Here is a 17,985-nt window from a genome sequence, read left to right on the forward strand (position 1 = left end):
TTTGTAAATAATTGATGACGAATGAAGTTTATTCTGGGGAGGGGGGGGATCCTCCTTCGCCACCACCTTTGGACTTTTTCCACTTCTCCAGAGACCTATGTCCTCACGCAGGTCCTCTCCCACCTGTTCGGCCGTGGCCCCCGCCATCGCGCGGAGTTCCGCTGCAGTCTTGGCCACTGGCTTCACGCCGCCGCGCGCTGCCTCCCGGGGGGGGGGGGGGGGGGGGAGCGTGGCCAGTGCGCTCGGTGGGGTGTCACCCGCACTCGGCTCGGGTGCATTGGCCGGCAAGCTCCGTGTGCTTCCCGAGCACGGCTTTGGGGGCAGTATTTCCCTGCGTTTCCACGACGTCGATGCCGCTTGAATCCTAATTTGGCTCTCGGCGCGGTTGAGCCAGAAATGTTAACCCGGCCTTTGCCTCAGTTCCACTCAGTATCTGTCCACCTGCTAGTTTCTGAACGTCGCCGCCGCTGGCACATTTCGCGCAAATTGCGGCTCGGCGTTTTATTCTTGTGGGTGCTTTTGGACAGACTGGTTTCCCTCCATTCGATTCCAGGGCGCAAGGAGCGGAAGAAAACACTGTTAACTCTTTACCACATTCATTAACCGTTTGCTCCAAGTTTTGGGAGAGGGATCGATGTTGTGTTGAGACTGTTGGGTGAGTGGATTGTTTGTCACCGCGCAACGCGTTCCTTGTCGCCTTTGCACCGCTTGTGAGGCTGGGACTTCGCAATCCTGCTCGGTCGGAAATCGTGCAAGGAACTCTCGTGTTCGGGCACTTCAAGCCTCGCTTGGTCATCAACTCATCGTCCGTGTTGGGTGAGCAAGCAAGGCAGTGCGCGCAGTATCATTCCGCCGCGCCGAGATCACAGGTCTCCCCGTGGCTGGACTGAGCGTGGGCTGGGCACAACGAGAACCACACAGCACTTGGAGGGCTATTGCAGCCCCACTTCGCCGTCACCTCCGCCAGTGTGAGCGGTCGCCCATCGACCCAGTTGGGTCCAGGGGAACACATGTGCCGAAAGGCAGGGGTCGAGACCCTGGGCTGATCAACAAATACCCCCCGCCCCCATACTGAATGATGAGCACCGTCGGATTAACCAAAGCAGATTAGTGGTCGCCTCGGCTAAATGCTACTGTCATTAAAATGTCAGACTTGTTTTGTAAAATTTGCGCATGTCGCACTTTTGTATCTTTCTGTGCTTGGCCCTTTGTGAACCGGGTTTAGACTGTAGAATGAATGATCGTGGTTTGGGGAAAGAAAGAGTCGTGATATCTGAACGGCTCTTGATGGATGACGATGAGGAAGATATAGGGGGGCGGGGGGAAGTAGTGAGAAGGGTTGTGGGGGGGGGGGTAGTTGTCGGCTGATGGCTTCACTGAAAATCATTGTGGCCTTGGTATCAATCAGGTTGTCTTGTGTGACACAGAACTACGGGATTCTGCCATCTTTCGAATATTAGGGCCAACAATTTGGATTGTTGGCTCTTTCTTGTTCCAGAGCAGGATTGTGTGCAAGATTTACACATAATATAGTCAAAGCAGAAAGGTGATTGTGAATGATGACGATTGCAGCTCTCTTATAGTTATAAAATCATGACTAGCAATAAAAATGTGCTTTTTTTGTTTCTCAATTAAACGAAAGCACATATTCGTCTAATGCTGGAACCTTTTATGGTTTCCTTTCGATCACATCAAGCTCTGGTCTAAAGTTACGAAAACTAGTTTGCTTTTTATTTAATCTCTGGTGACCTAAAATGATCGTCTTCCAATGAGTAGTCTACAATACTTCTGTGTGCTGTTTTAGATATGTTTGTAATTGGTTACTTCATTTAGGCCATTTACAAATATGTCCAGTTGCAGTTTAGTTACCACCAAGTTTACACTCTGTATAAAATGAAAAAAATTCTTTTTAATTTTATCTTGTGGAAATAAGACAACGTTTACTCCATGTTTGGTCTAATTATTTGGGATGGAGGGAAATATTTACCCCACTTTGAAACACTAGATTATGCCACTGAACTGTCCTACTTTCTTATGTTTTGTGGGATAAATTGTCTGTTGGTGTACCTTCTTGTGTAGCAGTAAATCCTCTCACTGGTGAAGTTCAAAGGAATACCTAACATTGATCTTGTTTGAGCCAATTGGTTACAAGGTAGGAAAATGCCATTTAGGTTTATAGACAAAGGGAATGAAAAGTTGGGCTGAGTAACCAAGTCAGATAAAACATGTACTGGTAGAGAAAAAATAAATAGAAAAGAACATGAATCAGGAAGAAACTGTTGCCTTTTCATGGTCAATACTGGGGATTACTCCATTCAGGAGTAATAGACACTGGCTGTATGTACCCAGCTCTATAGCTATTCTATCCACTACAATCCATTTTCATTGCCTTTGACTCATGTTCTTTTTCTCTTTAGAAATATATGTCCAGATCTATTCTAAGTGATGATATTCCTGATTCAACACCACATTAGTAAGGCATAAGTTTTATTCATTTTATTGATAATAATCCTTGTACAACAATTTGGCAACCAAAACTTTGCTAATCACCCTTTCATCATTTTGAAAGAGCCTGCCAGATTCCTGCTGTAGCCTTTTATGTTCTGGTGAATAATATATATAAAAAAAAACTATTAATGAACATCTTTATGAGTGAAAATACTTGAACTATTATTATTCTCATGAATCTTTCTTGTATTGCTTGTCTGTCTCCGTATCTTTTGTATAAAGTGGCATCCAGAACACAGACTTCTCCAACTGTATTCATGCCAATATTTAGTACAAATTTACTTACTTATTGTTTTAATGCCTAAACACAAGGATGCAACTTACATTCTTTTGTTGAACTTTCTCAAACTCATGACATTTTACATTATTTGATTACATTCTTTATTCTCAGATTTACAGATCTTCCACTCCAGCAAGTCAACATTGTTTTTCACAACACTGAAGTCCATCTATTAACCTATATATTTCTTAAACAATAGTCTTTTTTTCTATTTTCTGCATTAATTTTGATCAAAAGTTTACACAATTTATGTTTAATTTTTTTTAGTGGATCGTATGTAAAAATTGATCCCTGTGAGAAAATGGTGATCAGTGGGCTCATTAAACTGCTGAAACTTTTGTAATGATAAGGTATTAGGTCACACATTTGATCTAGTGATCAATGAAGAGACAGCACTGAGTATCAATATAGATTGAGTTTGAGTTGTGCAGAATTTGGAGTTTGTAGGATTGCATTAACTCAGAACCACTCATCAAAATTTCGATGCAGAAATGGCTGTAGGAGGTGTTCCGTCCTTTGGGTTGAAAAGCTAGTCAACAGAAAAGGTCTTGTTGGTCAACTTACATAAGCTTGTCAACTTCACCTACTTTGTATTCAACTTCCACCCTAATCTCAAAGGTACCTGGTCCATCTCCCCTTCCTGGATCTCTCTGTCTCCATCTCAGGAGATGAGCTTTCTACCGACATATATTACAAACCCTCTAACTCCAACAACTACCTTGACTACACTTATTCACATTCTGTCCCTTTCGCTCAATTTCTCCATCTCTGCTGCATCTGTTCCCAAGATGAGGTCTTCCTGTCCAGATCTTCTGAAATGTTTGCCTTCTTTCACAAACATGGCTTCCTCTCCACCACTATCAAGTCAGCCCTCAATCAAATAGCTTCTATTTCCCACTCATCTGCCCTGGCCCCTCTGCCCCCAGATGTAACAAACATAGAATCCCTCTTATCCTCACCTACCACCCCCACCAGCCTCTGAATTCAACACATTATCCTCCAGAATTTCCGGCACTTACAACAGGATCTCACTATCAGACACATCTTCCCCTCCCATCCCCTCTCTGCCTTCCATAGGGACCACTCCCTCATTGACTCCTTCATGCTCTCATCCGTCCCCACCAATCATCTCTCTGGCACCTTTCCTTGCCACATTTACATCCACACCTCCTCCCTCACCACAGTCCATGGCCCCAAAAAGGCCTATCAAGTGAAGCAATGCTTCATTTGTGCATCCACAGGTCTGATTTACTGCATTAGGTTCTCCCTTTGTGGTCTCCTCTACATCAGAGAGTCTGGGTACAGATTGGGAGGTCACTTCGCTGAGCATCTTCACTCCATCTGCACCAATGACAGAGACCTCGCAGTAGCCAACCATTTCATTTCTGTGTCACACTCCCATACTCATATGTCTTTCCGTGGCTTTATGTACTATCCCACTAAGAGCACCCACAAATTGGAGGAACAACACCTGAAATTCCATCTGGGCATTCTCCAGCCAGATGGCATTAACATCAACTTTTCTGATTTCTGCTAACTTTCTCTCCTCTCCCCTACCTTCCCCTTTCCAGCTCTCCCTCCCTCCCTTTATTCACCTAGCCATCCCTCCTCCCCTTGATCACTGCTATCCCCTCCCTTCCTTCTCCACCTATCACCTCCTGCCTTTGCAGACACATCTCCCCTCCCTACTCTTCAGTTCAAGCACCCCGACAGTTTTCCATACCTTGATGAAGGGCTCTAGCCTGAAATGTCAGTTATGTATGTTTACTGTTGCTACATAAAGGACACTGCTTGACCTGCTAAGTTTCTCCAGCATCTTTAACCACAGTGTCTGCAGATTTTCATGTTTTACTTATATATATATTATATGAAAGTGGGGATATAAGTGATCAGGAGGAAAATTCCAAATTCTGTACACAAAAGGAATGTGGAGGCCAATTGATGTGGCCCCATATCATTGTAATGAGAAATGCTATGGACAGCAACTTTTAGTGACTTTTTCAGTGACTGTGTCGCTCAGTAGGTTTCCTCTTGTCCATCTGAAATTGGAAACTAAGAAGTCATGGCCCAGGTCCCTTTGCCTCAGTGCTGGTCCTGCTCCACTGGAATATAGTGTGTTATGTTGCGTGATTATATTCTGTGTGTGAATAACTCAGGTTATCGAGATTGTTCAGATCAATGTGATATAATTGCAATAACATGATTAATACCACTTTTCAAGACATCGATTGATGCTGATTAGCATCAGCACTGGGAGAATATTTATCACGGAATCACAGAAAATTAAAAATTTGGCCTCTTGTACCAGTTTTATTGGGGGGTGGGGGGGGGGGGGGAGAGAAAATACTGACCTAGTTTTTACCCAATAATCTAGCAAATTAGACACAGTTCAGTCTTTTTTGACTTCCTAAGGACAAGAAGGTCAGCAGAGATGTGGTATTCCACTTCCATTCTCTCACTCTACCCCAGAGAAATCTACTTCACAATACTTCCAGTTAGTGTATTATCAATCTCTTTCTTAAAAATGAGAAAACAAGAAAAGAAAGATTTGTATTTCTGTTACACTTGTACCTCCAGAGTTCCCCAGGGATCTTTACAGACATGGTTGTATTTCAGAAGTGCAGCAAGTGGGAAGTTCAGCTGTCAATCTCTTTGCCACAAAGTCACACAAGAGACAATCTGGTGGTGGTTAAGTAATCTGTTTTGGAATGCTGGTTGAGGAATCATTATCACTTGATGTTCAAAATAGGTTTGAGGGATTTGTCATTATCCACTGACTCAGTTTAATGAAGACACAAGAGACTCCAGACGCTGGGATCTGAGGCAAAAGAGGAACCAAGCAGGTCCAGCATCATCAGTGCTGGGACTCGATGTCAACATTTCAGATTGAAACCATTCAATTCTTACTCAACTCCCCCCCGCCCCCCAACTTAAATGATTCTGCTCAACCTCCTGAATACTTTCAGCAGATTGTTTTGAACCATTTTAATAGGTCATCAATATAATGGCACGACTAACAATGTAACACTGCCTCAGTATTGCACTGGAGCCTTGCCTGTATATTTGAGCTTACTTCCCTGCAATGGGCCTTGAACTCATTCCATTGCAGATTGATGTCAAATGTGACACAGTTGATATTGCCAATTATTTTATATAGAACATTACAGCACAGTATAAATCCTTTGGTGCATGATATTGCAATGACCTGTATAAACCTTCTCAAAAAAAAACCTTCCCTACCTCATAGCCCTCTATTTTTCTTTCATCTGTGTGCCTAAGTGCCTTTTAAATGTTCCTATTGTACCAGCCTCCACGACCACCCCTGGCAATGCATTCCATGCATCCACTACTTTGGGGGAAAAAAGACTTACCCCTGATATCTCCCTTAAACTTTCCTCCCCTCCCTTAATACAGATGTCCTCTGGTGTTTTATACTCTCACCCCAGGTAAAAGGTGCTGGCTGTCATAACCTTAAAGACTTCATCCTTCGCTCGAAAGGGAAAAAAAACTGGCTCTGTTAACTCTGCCTCAAAAAACATGTTCTCTAATACGGCAACATCCTGGTAAATCTCCTCCGCACTCTTTCCATAGCTTCCATATCCTTCTTGTAATGAGGTGACCAGAACTGAATGCACATTCCAAGTGTGGTTTAACCAGAGTACATCATTACCATTCGAATCTTGAACCTAATCCCCTGCTCTAATGAAGGCCAGCATACCATAAGCCTTCTTTAACTTCCCTATCAACCTGCATGACAACCTTGACAACTGTGATTTAGACCCCCTCTGTTTGTCCATACTGTGAAGAATCTGCCTTAAAATTTCACCTTCCAAAATGCATCACTTCACGCTTATCTGGATTGAACTCCATCTGCCATTTTTCCACCCAACTCTGCATGTTGTCTATATCCTGTGTAACCTACAATATCCTTCTACACTATCCACAGCACCGCCAACCTTTGTATCATTAGCAAACTTACTGACCCATCCCTCTACTTCTTCAAGTAATTTGTAAAAATCACAGCGAGCAGGGGTCCCTGAACAGAACCCTACAGAACTCCACTAGTCACTGACCTCCAGACAGAATACATTCCATCTGCTTTCTGCAGAGAAATTAATTCTGAATCCATACAGATAAGGCGCCATGGAACCCATGCCTCATGACTTTCTGAATAAGTCAAATGCCTTACTAAAATCCATTTACGGTATATCACATCTACTGCCCTCTCTGTCATGAATTTAAATCTATGAATTTTGTCTACAACAAAGATAATTTTTTGCTCTTTCTTCTATAAGAACTATCACAATGAATAGCAAGGTACTTCCATATCGAAATGTTTCTGTTTTAGGTAGGGAAATTCCAAGTATTGTCACATCGCATGAATTAAGTTGCTTTATAACTCTTGTACCCTTAGTAAAGGCTTGGCTTTATTACTTAAAGTATGGTGTCCAGTGCTGCACATGGCACTCAATTTCAAGGTCAAATTTATTGTCAGAGTACCCTCGTGATATCACATACAACCGTGAGATCCTTTTACCTGCAGGCCAAGCAGAATTTCTACTTATCAGTAGTGTAAACTGTACTCAAGAAAAAGATACAGATACAAAAGGGAGAAATGTAAACAAAGACTTAAAAGTGATGATGTCTGCATTATTGATGCTGCTGCAAAACATCAAATTTCATGACTTGTTCCTGACAATAAATCTGATTCTAAGAAAGAAATGTAAACAAACTGACTGTACAAATACAAAAAAAAATTCAGTAATAAATAATGTGCAAAGTAAGTGTCCTTCAATTAATCTCTGTTGCTTAGGAGTCTGATAGATGAGGGGTTGCAACTATTCCTGAACCTGGTGATACAAATCTTGTCGCACCTATACCTCTTTCATGATGGCAGTAGTAAGAACAGAGCATGTCCTAGATGTTGTGAATCCTTGTTGATTGCTGCTGCTCTCCAACAGTAGCATTCCATGAAGATTTTCTCGATGGTAGGAGAGTTTTTCCTGTGATGTACTAGGCTGTGTCCACTACCTTTTTCAGAGTTTCTATTCTGAGGTATTAGTACCCCAGGCTGTGATACAACTAGTAGGCACACTTTCCACTGCACATCTGTAGAAGTTTGCCAAAGATTTCGATGTCATGCTGAACCTCCACAAACTCCTGAGGAAGAAGAGGTGCTGCCGTGTTTTCTTCACGGTGGCATTAGTATAGAAAGGTCTTCTGAGATAGTGACTCCTAGGAATTTAAATTTACTCACTCTCTTCACCTCTGATTCCCCCAATGTTCACTGTATTGTACACCTTTTGTTTTCCTTTCCTAAAGTTTACAATCAGCTCTTTAGTTTTGCTGACATTGAGTGCAGGGTTGTTGTTGGAACTCTATCTGGGTTATAATAGTAATTATATTTTAGCATGAGGTTTTATATTTCTATTTAGTGCAAAGCCAGGCAGGACATCTTTTTTTTTAAAAGATATTTTATTAGCTTTCCCCTAGTAACTTCAAGTTTTTGTGAAGGTGTATCCATAGTTCCCCTTCCTCGGCATCCTCTTGAACAGATTACAGTTTAGATTATCCCACCCTACAGTTTGTCCATCTCTGTCCACATTGGATTGCATCAGCCATGTGTCTGCCCATTTCACCTGATTATCTATAGGTTTTTGAATTCACTAGTGTTCCATTCACTGTTTACTACATTACCAGCCTCTGTGTTGAATTGAATTGTCTCATGGTTACATGCAGAATATACAATACAAAGCTTTGCTTTGCATGCTACTCAGATGTATGTACTCCTACAGCAGGTAGTGTAATAATATCAAATAACAAATAAATAAAACAATAGTGTATGGAGAGGAACCAAATAGTATGAAGAAAAGTACAATTGTAAAAAAGAAACAAAAACCTTGCAAGGGCATCTTCTTTGCCAGTGGGAGATCAATTTAACAGTCTGATAACAGTGGGAAAGAAAGTATCCTTGAATGTGGAATTTGATGTTTTCAAGCACAGGAGAGTATGACTAGAGTGGGCTGAGTCCTTTAATATGTTAGCAGCTTTACTGGAATAGTGGGAGCTATAGACATAGCTGATGGAGGGAGTGGGAGGGGAGGGGGAGTTTGTATTTGCAACTTTCAAAATTATACATAACATACCAAGACAAAATCAGTAATAAAATAAATCAATATTCCTTTCTTGGAACTTTGTTGAGGATGTACACTGACTTTCAGTTTTAATTTTGGTTGTTAGTGGCAGGTTTAAGCTTGTTTCTATTACCTAGATTGACAGTCATTGAGTTATACAGCATGGAAATAGGTCACTCAGCCTAAATCATCCAAGCTTACCAAGGTGCCTTCCTAAGCTAATATTATTTGCCGGCATTGCATCTATATCCCCCTATCCATGTCCAAATATCTTATAAATATTGTAATTGCACCTAGCTCTACTAGGTCCTGTGGCAATTCATTCCATATATCAACTGTGTGGAAATAAGCTGCACCTAAGGTCCCTTTTTAATCTTTCTTCTCTCACCTCTCACTGTGCTCTCTAGTTTTCGACTCCCCTTCCATGGTAAAAAGATTATGTCCGTCCACCTTATCTGAGCCCCTCATGATTTTATAAACCTATGTAAAGTCAGACTCTTTCACTCAAAGTGTTTCTATTAGGACTGCTGAATAACACACAATACCTCATAATTACATACAATTCCACTATTGTACAAAGGAAGTGACTCGTCCATGTTATTTCACTTTAAGTAAAACATTGGGATTGTTACAGAAAAAATATTGAGTATTTATAAGATAACAGAAAGCAATGGTTTAATTCATTCAAGGGATGTGGGGCTTCGCAGACTAAGCCAGTATTTAATTGCCCTTGAGAAAGTCGTGGTGAGCTGCCTTCCTGAACTGCTGAGGTCTTTTGAGGAGTGAGTGTATACTCAAAACTGTTAAAAGGGGAATTCCACGATTTTGACCCAACCAGGAGTGTAGGGAACTGCGATCTTATTTCCAAGTCAGGACCATGTGTGGTTTGGAGGGAAACTTCCAGAGATGCTGGTGTTCCCATGCTTCTGCTGCCTTTGACCTTCTTGTTGGTAGAGGTCATGGGACTGGAAGATGCTGCCCTCATGACCCTTAGTGAGTTGCTGCAGTGCATCCTTTTGAGCAGCCAATCTCAACAGGAGCCCTGGGAGCCACAGCACATTTAAGTAAAAGCCTTGCTTTCTTTTCCCTTCGTGTAACATCATTTTCTTTTTATGTGGTTGATAGGAGAGAAGTATGGAAAACCACAACTTGACTGCTTCACAGGGAAGGGCAGAGTGCTGAGGGGACGATAACCCCAGAGAATGGCTGCTGTAGACAGTACAAACTGGTGCTCTTGTGATTTAATGGTGGAGTGAGTGAAGGGTGTGGATGGAGTGCTGATCAAGAGGGTTATGATATCCCGTAAGGTGTTGAGCTTCTTGAGTGTTGTCAAAACTGTACTCCTCCAGGCAAGTGAAGAGTGTTCCATCAACTTACTCTATTTTCCAAGACTCCCTGAACACAAGTGCCTCAACAATTCATTCTGAAGTGCAAGCACCAAACACTGACCTTCTGAGTGTTGCTCAGTCTCTGAAATTTACTCCATTCTCTTCAGTAGAATGAATATTGGAGGCAAAGTACAATGAGCTTTACACAAATTTTGCTTAATGCTACTAACTTCTAGAGAGAATTATATTCCTTCACTTGTTTCAATGAAGCACTGCAGTAGAGAAGGACAGATTGTTGCTAGCTGAGCTTCAACATAAATGAATTTGTCCCCCATGAGTCAGTGATTCAACAACAGTAACAACCTGCAATTATCTGCTACCTTGAATATTATGGGGTTAAGTAATGTGAGACAAAAGAAAAACTCTTGTAGAAGCAAGATCAGGGTGTGATGTTTACAGGTTGGGATTTCAAGTTGCAGCAAGAGGTCCCATCAATGCATCCATCTACAGAAGAATCAATTGGACATAACTAGCCCCGGGCTAATTGAAAAATAATGGCTTTGGTCACTGTGGCACATCTAAACCACCAAAGAAACAGATGAACAAGCAACTTATGGCATTGCTACTGCAGGCAGAGAGACGACAGTGATCAAATATTATGCCTTGACTGCCCCCAGACTGGCATTCACCATTGCTTGTTGCGTCCTCAATACTTTGCACAGGTACATTGAGAATTTCAAGTAACTGTCTGTTCTCCAATATGGGAATGGGAAACACAGGTCTGTTGGATTTCTGGGAGCTCAGGATTGAATCCATGTTGCCTTTTACATAATAATGCCCAATGAAGCCATCATATTATTGTTGGGGTGAAAGGGTAGAATCTGTGTGGTACTTTTTAAAGCAATGCTGACAGGGCCAGTAATCATTACCTGCCCTAATACTTTGTTGTGGGTACAAAATAACTTCGACAAACCCTTGTTCCTCTGGGATGTAAATACTGTCTTCATTTTAGTATCAGAATCAGGTTTATTGGCATCAACATGTCATGAAATTTGTTGTTTTGCAGTAGCCGTTTTGTGCAGAACAAGGTGCAAAATTACAATGCTGTACATACAAGATTTAAATAAATAAATATTTTTTTTGATGGTGAGAAAAAGTTTAGCGTCCATAGAGTCATGTCCATTGTGGAAATTCTCAATACCACCATCCCTTCAAAGGGAAGGGCAGCACAGTTAGCATATCGATTAGCGCAATGATATTACAGTGCCTGCGGCCCTGGTTCGAATCTGGCACTGTCTGTAAGGACTTTATAGGTTCTCCCCATGACTGCGTGCGAGGCTTTCTTCTGTGCACTCTGGTTTTCTCCCACCCTTCAAAAATGTATGGGGGTTGTAGGTTAATTGGGGTATTTGTACGGCACAGGCTCGTGGACTTAGCAGGGGCTGTTACCGTGCTGTATGTCTAAATTTAACAAAAAGAAAGTTAAATTGAAAATTTTTAAATTGTTTTATAAGCCAATTACTCTGAGATTAGTGCTATTTTCTACAGTCACAGTGTGCAAGATGATGTCACCTAACAAAATAGATGAGAGTTTTCCCCTTTTCTGCTTCTGATCTACAATGGGCCTATACAAAGCAGTCTTCTCAACAGCATTATGAAAGTATTGGATGACTGTGCACTCAATTTAAGTTAGAAAAAGAGACTGTGGCTGCATGTCACATTTTTTTAAAATAATCCATCTACAATTAGATTGTTCCAGTATTTATCTCCCCTATGCAGGACAGGAATCAAGAGTCATACAGCATAGAACAGGCCTTTCAGCCCAACTCATCCATGCTGATCATGCTGGCTCGTCCCATTTGCCTGCACTTGGCTCAAATCTTTCTTTGCCCTTTCTGTTCATATATCAGTCCTCATGTCTCTTGAATGTTGTTATTATGCCCACTTCCACATGTAACTCTTTCATGATGCTGAACCAAGCATGATGCTGAACCAAGCCATGAAAGACCCCAACAATGAAGACGCTGTTTACATCCGGTACCGCACGGATGGCAGTCTCTTCAATCTGAGGCGCCTGCAAGCTCACACCAAGACACAAGAGAAACTTGTCCGTGAACTACTCTTTGCAGATGATGCCGCTTTAGTTGCCCATTCAGAGCCAGCTCTTCAGCGCTTGACGTCCTGCTTTGCGGAAACTGCCAAAATGTTTGACCTGGAAGTCAGCCTGAAGAAAACTGAGGTCCTCCATCAGCCAGCTCCCCACCATGACTACCAGCCCCCCCACATCTCCATCGGGCACACAAAACTCAAAACGGTCAACCAGTTTACCTATCTCAGCTGCACCATTTCATCAGATGCAAGGATCGACAATGAGATAGACAACAGACTCGCCAAGGCAAATAGCGCCTTTGGAAGACTACACAAAAGAGTCTGGAAAAACAACCAACTGAAAAACCTCACAAAGATAAGCGTATACAGAGCCGTTGTCATACCCACACTCCTGTTCGGCTCCGAATCATGGGTCCTCTACCGGCACCACCTACGGCTCCTAGAACGCATCCACCAGCGTTGTCTCCGCTCCATCCTCAACATCCATTGGAGCGCTTACACCCCTAACATCGAAGTACTCGAGATGGCAGAGGTCGACAGCATCGAGTCCACGCTGCTGAAGATCCAGCTGCGCTGGATGGGTCACGTCTCCAGAATGGAGGACCATCGCCTTCCCAAGATCGTGTTATATGGCGAGCTCTCCACTGGCCACCGTGACAGAGGTGCACCAAAGAAAAGGTACAAGGACTGCCTAAAGAAATCTCTTGGTGCCTGCCACATTGACCACTGCCAGTGGGCTGATAACACCTCAAACCGTGCATCTTGGCGCCTCACAGTTTGGCGGGCAGCAACCTCCTTTGAAGAAGACCGCAGAGCCCACCTCACTGACAAAAGGCAAAGGAGGAAAAACCCAACACCCAACCCCAACCAACCAATTTTCCCTTGCAACCGCTGCAATCGTGTCTGCCTGTCCCGCATCGGACTTGTCAGCCACAAACGAGCCTGCAGCTGACGTGGACTTTTTACCCCCTCCATAAATCTTCATCCGCGAAGCCAAGCCAAAGAAGACATGTAACTCTGGTAACTCATTCCAGATATGGACCACACTCTGAATGAAAAAGGTGCCCCCAGGTTTACTGTATTTCTGTAAGTTTATTGCAGGTATATGATGGGTCAATGCCGTAACAAATATTTAGTAGATATTCCCTCCAGCACTGGAATGCAATGGATTAACTTTGAACAGTCATCGTGGATTTATAAAGATTGTTCATGTATGAGTTAGTTTTTTTTTGGAAAATTTTATTTTTCATTTGCATCAAATACAAACCTATATTTCTTTGCCTTGTATAATACATTATTATAAAAGCGATGCAAAATGATATATAATTTTGTTTTTATCCCTCCCCTCCCCAAAAAGAAAGAGAAAGAAAAAGAAAAGAAGCACACCTGAATATATTATTTATCATTCCCTATTTATATTTTCTAACATATTAATTCTATCTTAAACCTATTAATTGGGAGGAGCGGGTGTTACGGATGATATGAATGGACTTTTATCAACTAAATCCATATGTGGTTTCCAAATCATATAACATTTTCCTGGTTGATTCCTTAAATTATAAGAATTTTTTTCTAATGGTATACAATTTTGTAATTCCACATGCCATCCACCTAACCCTACAATATTGTCTAACTTCCATGTTACGGCCATGCACTTCTTTGCCACCACTATTGCTACACTCAAGAACATTCGTTGATATTTATCTAACTTCAATTCAATTCAATTCAGTGAGTTGGGGGATAGAGCCCATAAAGTCTTAGCGTGGCTATGAGTTACTTCATTGATCTGATAGACTAATCTGCGTTTATTTTTTAAGTAAATGTTTAATTTATTCAGAAAATATTTAATATGATGCCACAAAAGAGGTTTACTGTGCAAATTAGTAGCTATATCATTGCTTTTACACATTCTGCAACTGTATTAAGGGGGAGAGGATCAGTAGAAGGATTTTAGAGGTGTACAAGATTATGAGAGGCATAGATAGGGTGGATAGCCAGCACCTTTTTTCCAGGGCAGGAATAGCAAACACCAGAGGATATATATACAAAGCGAAGGGAGAGAAGTTTAGGGGAGACATCAAGGGCAAGTATTTTTTTATGCAGAGAATTGTGGGTGCTTGGAATGCCTTGCCAGAGATGGTGGTGGAGGTTGGAACATTAGGGGCATTCAAGAGATTCCTAGAAAGGCACATGGATGGATGAAAAATAGAGGGTTATGGGGTAGGGAGGGTTTTTAAGGAATATATGGGTTGGGACAACATTGAGGGCTGAAGGCCTGTTCTATGCTGTATTGTTCTATGTTCACAATGTTCCAAGAAGCGGCCCTGGGTGGGTTGACAGAAATTATAGATCAATGCCTGGGTGAAAATCTGGTGCAGGAGGGAGGGATTCAGCCTCTTAGTCCAGTGTGATCTCTTCTGGAAGAGAGGTGACCTGACAAGAGAGACGGGTTGCATCAGAACTGGAGGGGGACTAATTTTCTGGCAGGGAGATTTATGAGTTTTACTTGGGAGGGTTTGAACTGGTCTGGCAGGGGTTGTGACATCTAAGGTGATAGATGAGAAATATAGTAGTTAAGGTGAGGTAAGAGCAGGACAGGGAACAAGGAAAGTCTGATAGACTAATCTGCATTTATTTGTAAGGCAAGAGGGCTGACAGTTGAGGCAAATGAACTCAGGGCACAGATAGGTACATGGGACTGGGATATTATAGCCATTGCAGAAGCCATTGCACAAGATTGGCAGCTCAATGTTGCTACTGGTGTGGCAGTAGAGGGAGGGTTGTGATTACAGAGAACATCATGGCAGAGAGGCTAAATAGGTAGAAATTAGAAATAAGAAGGGGTGACGACTTTGATGGGATTGTGCTTTGGCCACCCCAATAATCAGTAGGATTTAGGGGAGCAAGATCATAGATAGGTGTAAGATTAAAAGATTTGTTTCAAATGTGTAGCATTATCGATCTACCACATTAGACTGAGAGTTGTGATTAATAGGCTTTAATCACCTTAAGACATCAACACATCTCACATGTTGCTGGGTTAGTACTGAGGGAGGAGTTTGGGCATAATAGCGTTTATTGGGATTTACAGGAGGGAGGAGTCACAGGTTCAGGGGGTGGGCCAGCTCATACAATACATACGTACATATGGGCAATTTTAACTTCCCTAATATCATCTGGGACCGCATTGGATGGTGAAGAATGTTCTTAATGGGTCCAGAGAAGTCTTCATAAGCAACAAGCAGAAAGGGGCCACATTGGGCTTCCAGTATGAAATGAGGCTGGGCAAGTGACCGAAGTATCATGAGCAGAGCACTTTGAGACCAGTGACAATACTTCTAATAATTTTTAAATAGTGATGGAAAGTGGTCAATGAGGGAGTCCTAAACTGGACCAAGGCTTATTTTGATGGCTTCCAACAGGAATTTGTGAAGGTTGATTGGGAGAGGCTGTTTGCAGGTAAATAGACATCTGGCTACTTTTACTTTTACGTGAGATAGGGAGAGTTCAGGGCCAACATGTTCCTGTTCGAGTGAAGGGCATCTGGCAGAATAAGGAAACGTTGGCTGACAAATGATTTTGAGGCTCTGATCAAGAGAAAGGAGGTGTCGAGTATAAGTAGTTGGTGAATCCCTTAAGGAGTGTAAGGAATATAGGGGCATGCTTCAGAGGGAAATCTGAAGGCAGAGATGTGATAGCTTTGGCAACTAAGGTAAAAGAGTATCATAAGAGATGCTTTATATTAAGAGGAAAGGGGTAACTGTGGAGAGAATGGGTTCTCTAAAAGATCAAGGTGGTCATCTATGAGTGAAGCTACAGGGGATGGGCAAGATCTTAAGTGAATATCTCTTGCACGTATTTACTGTGGAGAAGGTAATGAAAGCTAGGGAATTTAGGGAAGAGAGAAGTGGTGTCTGTAAATACATCCATATGACAAAAAAGAGGTACTTATAGTCTTAAAACACATAAAAGCAGATAAATGTCCAAGATTTGACCGTGCTGTGGTGCAGCAAGAAAACACAAAACACGAGAAAAGACTGTACTACAGGCTTTAATCAACTTTGTGCACACCAGTTGTCGTATCTTGATGACTTCACATGGGCCCGATTGTCCTCTGCTGGCTTGATGTGTCCAACTGACCTGGAAAGGGCCGGCTCAAGACTATATATAGGTCAGTGATTGACAGCCAGCCAGGTGGGGCCGACCTGCAGGTACAGTGGTTGCACCCTGTAGTAGGGTGGTGGGAGCGCACCCACCACCCTACTACAGGGTGCAACCACTGTACTGCATTTTGGTAAATTAAACCAGGGCAAGACTTGTATAGTAAATAGTAGGGCTCTGAGGAGCATTGTAGAGCAGAGAAACTTTGGGGTACAAGTACATTGTTCCCTGAAAGTGGTGACATGGTTAGACAGGCTGGTGACACGATTAGACAGGATGATGACAAAAGCATTTGACGCACTTAGCTTCACTAGTCATGGCATTGAACACAGGAGAAAGAACATCATGTTAAATTTGTACAAAACATTGATGGGACCTCACCTGGAGCATGTGTACAGTTCTGGTTGCTGAACTATGGAAATGATGTCATTCACCTAGAGACGGTGGAGAAATTATTCACAAGGATGATACCAAAACCAGAGATCTTGAGTTATAAAGAGAATATGGGGCTTTTTTCCCTGGAATGTTGGAGGCTTGCGGGGGGGGGGGGGGGAATGGGGGTTGTGACCATATAGGAGTGTATAAAGTCATGGGGAGCATGGATAAGGATCTTCCCATGGTAAAGGAGCCTGAAAAGTAGAGGATATAGTTTAAGGTGATCATGGAAAGATTTAAAGGGAAATGAGGGAAACATTTTCACACAGAGGGATGAGTTTATAGAATGAGCTGCCAGAGGAAATGGTAGAAGCAAATTGAATTACAGTTTTCTAAAAAACTTAGATCGGTTCATGAATTGGAATGGATTAGTGCAGCCAATCTCATCCTTTTTTTTGGCTACTGCCCCCTTAGGTCTTCTCAGAGTTTATGGGCCCCTTTCCCTGTGAAGCAGTCAGGTATACAGGTAGTCCCCGACTTACAACCTATGCAACTTACAACCATCTGTACATACAACCGAAAAAAAACAAACTGTATAAATGTTTAAAAATAAAGAAAAATATATATGTAAATATAAAAGAAATGCTTTGGGGTTCAAAGTAGGGACCTATCTATTGAAAATATGGCATATGGCAGGGCAGATAATCTCTTGCGAGAGCTGACCTTGGTGGCCTCCATGTTAAACTGTATTTGACAAATGTTAAAATGGTTTCAGTGAATTTCTGACTTATGTCCATTTTTTTAGATACGGCTGGTCAGCCACAATGGACCTCGGTCATAAGTCAGGGACTACTATAGTTAGTTTCCTCCATACTTCTTGCCTACCAACTACATAAAAAAATCTTTTTAAAAATTATGATTTCAGTCTGTTGCCCCCTTAAATGTGCTGTGGCCTCCTTTGAGATGGCTGGTTTAGCACATATGGAGCAAACATGGGTAAATGGGACAAGCTCAGGAAGATAATCTGGTTCATGCAGATGAGTTGGACCAAAGGGCCTGTTTCTATGCTGTATAACCCTATGATTTTAAG

At 42.1% G+C, this 17,985-nt stretch overlaps 1 protein-coding gene across 1 annotated transcript in view; it reads left to right on the forward strand.

Moving 5' to 3' along the window:
* Positions 1 to 280: 280 nt before the first annotated feature.
* Positions 281 to 17,985, forward strand: part of grik4 (glutamate receptor, ionotropic, kainate 4) — a 118,423-nt gene continuing 100,718 nt past the window's right edge. The window contains exon 1 of the mRNA XM_069894594.1: positions 281 to 655. The gene's annotated coding sequence lies outside the window, so the exon portion shown is untranslated. The remainder of the gene's footprint in view (positions 656 to 17,985) is intronic.

This window comes from Narcine bancroftii, chromosome 8 (assembly GCF_036971445.1).
Source record: "Narcine bancroftii isolate sNarBan1 chromosome 8, sNarBan1.hap1, whole genome shotgun sequence".
In the NCBI taxonomy this organism is placed as follows: domain Eukaryota; kingdom Metazoa; phylum Chordata; class Chondrichthyes; order Torpediniformes; family Narcinidae; genus Narcine; species Narcine bancroftii.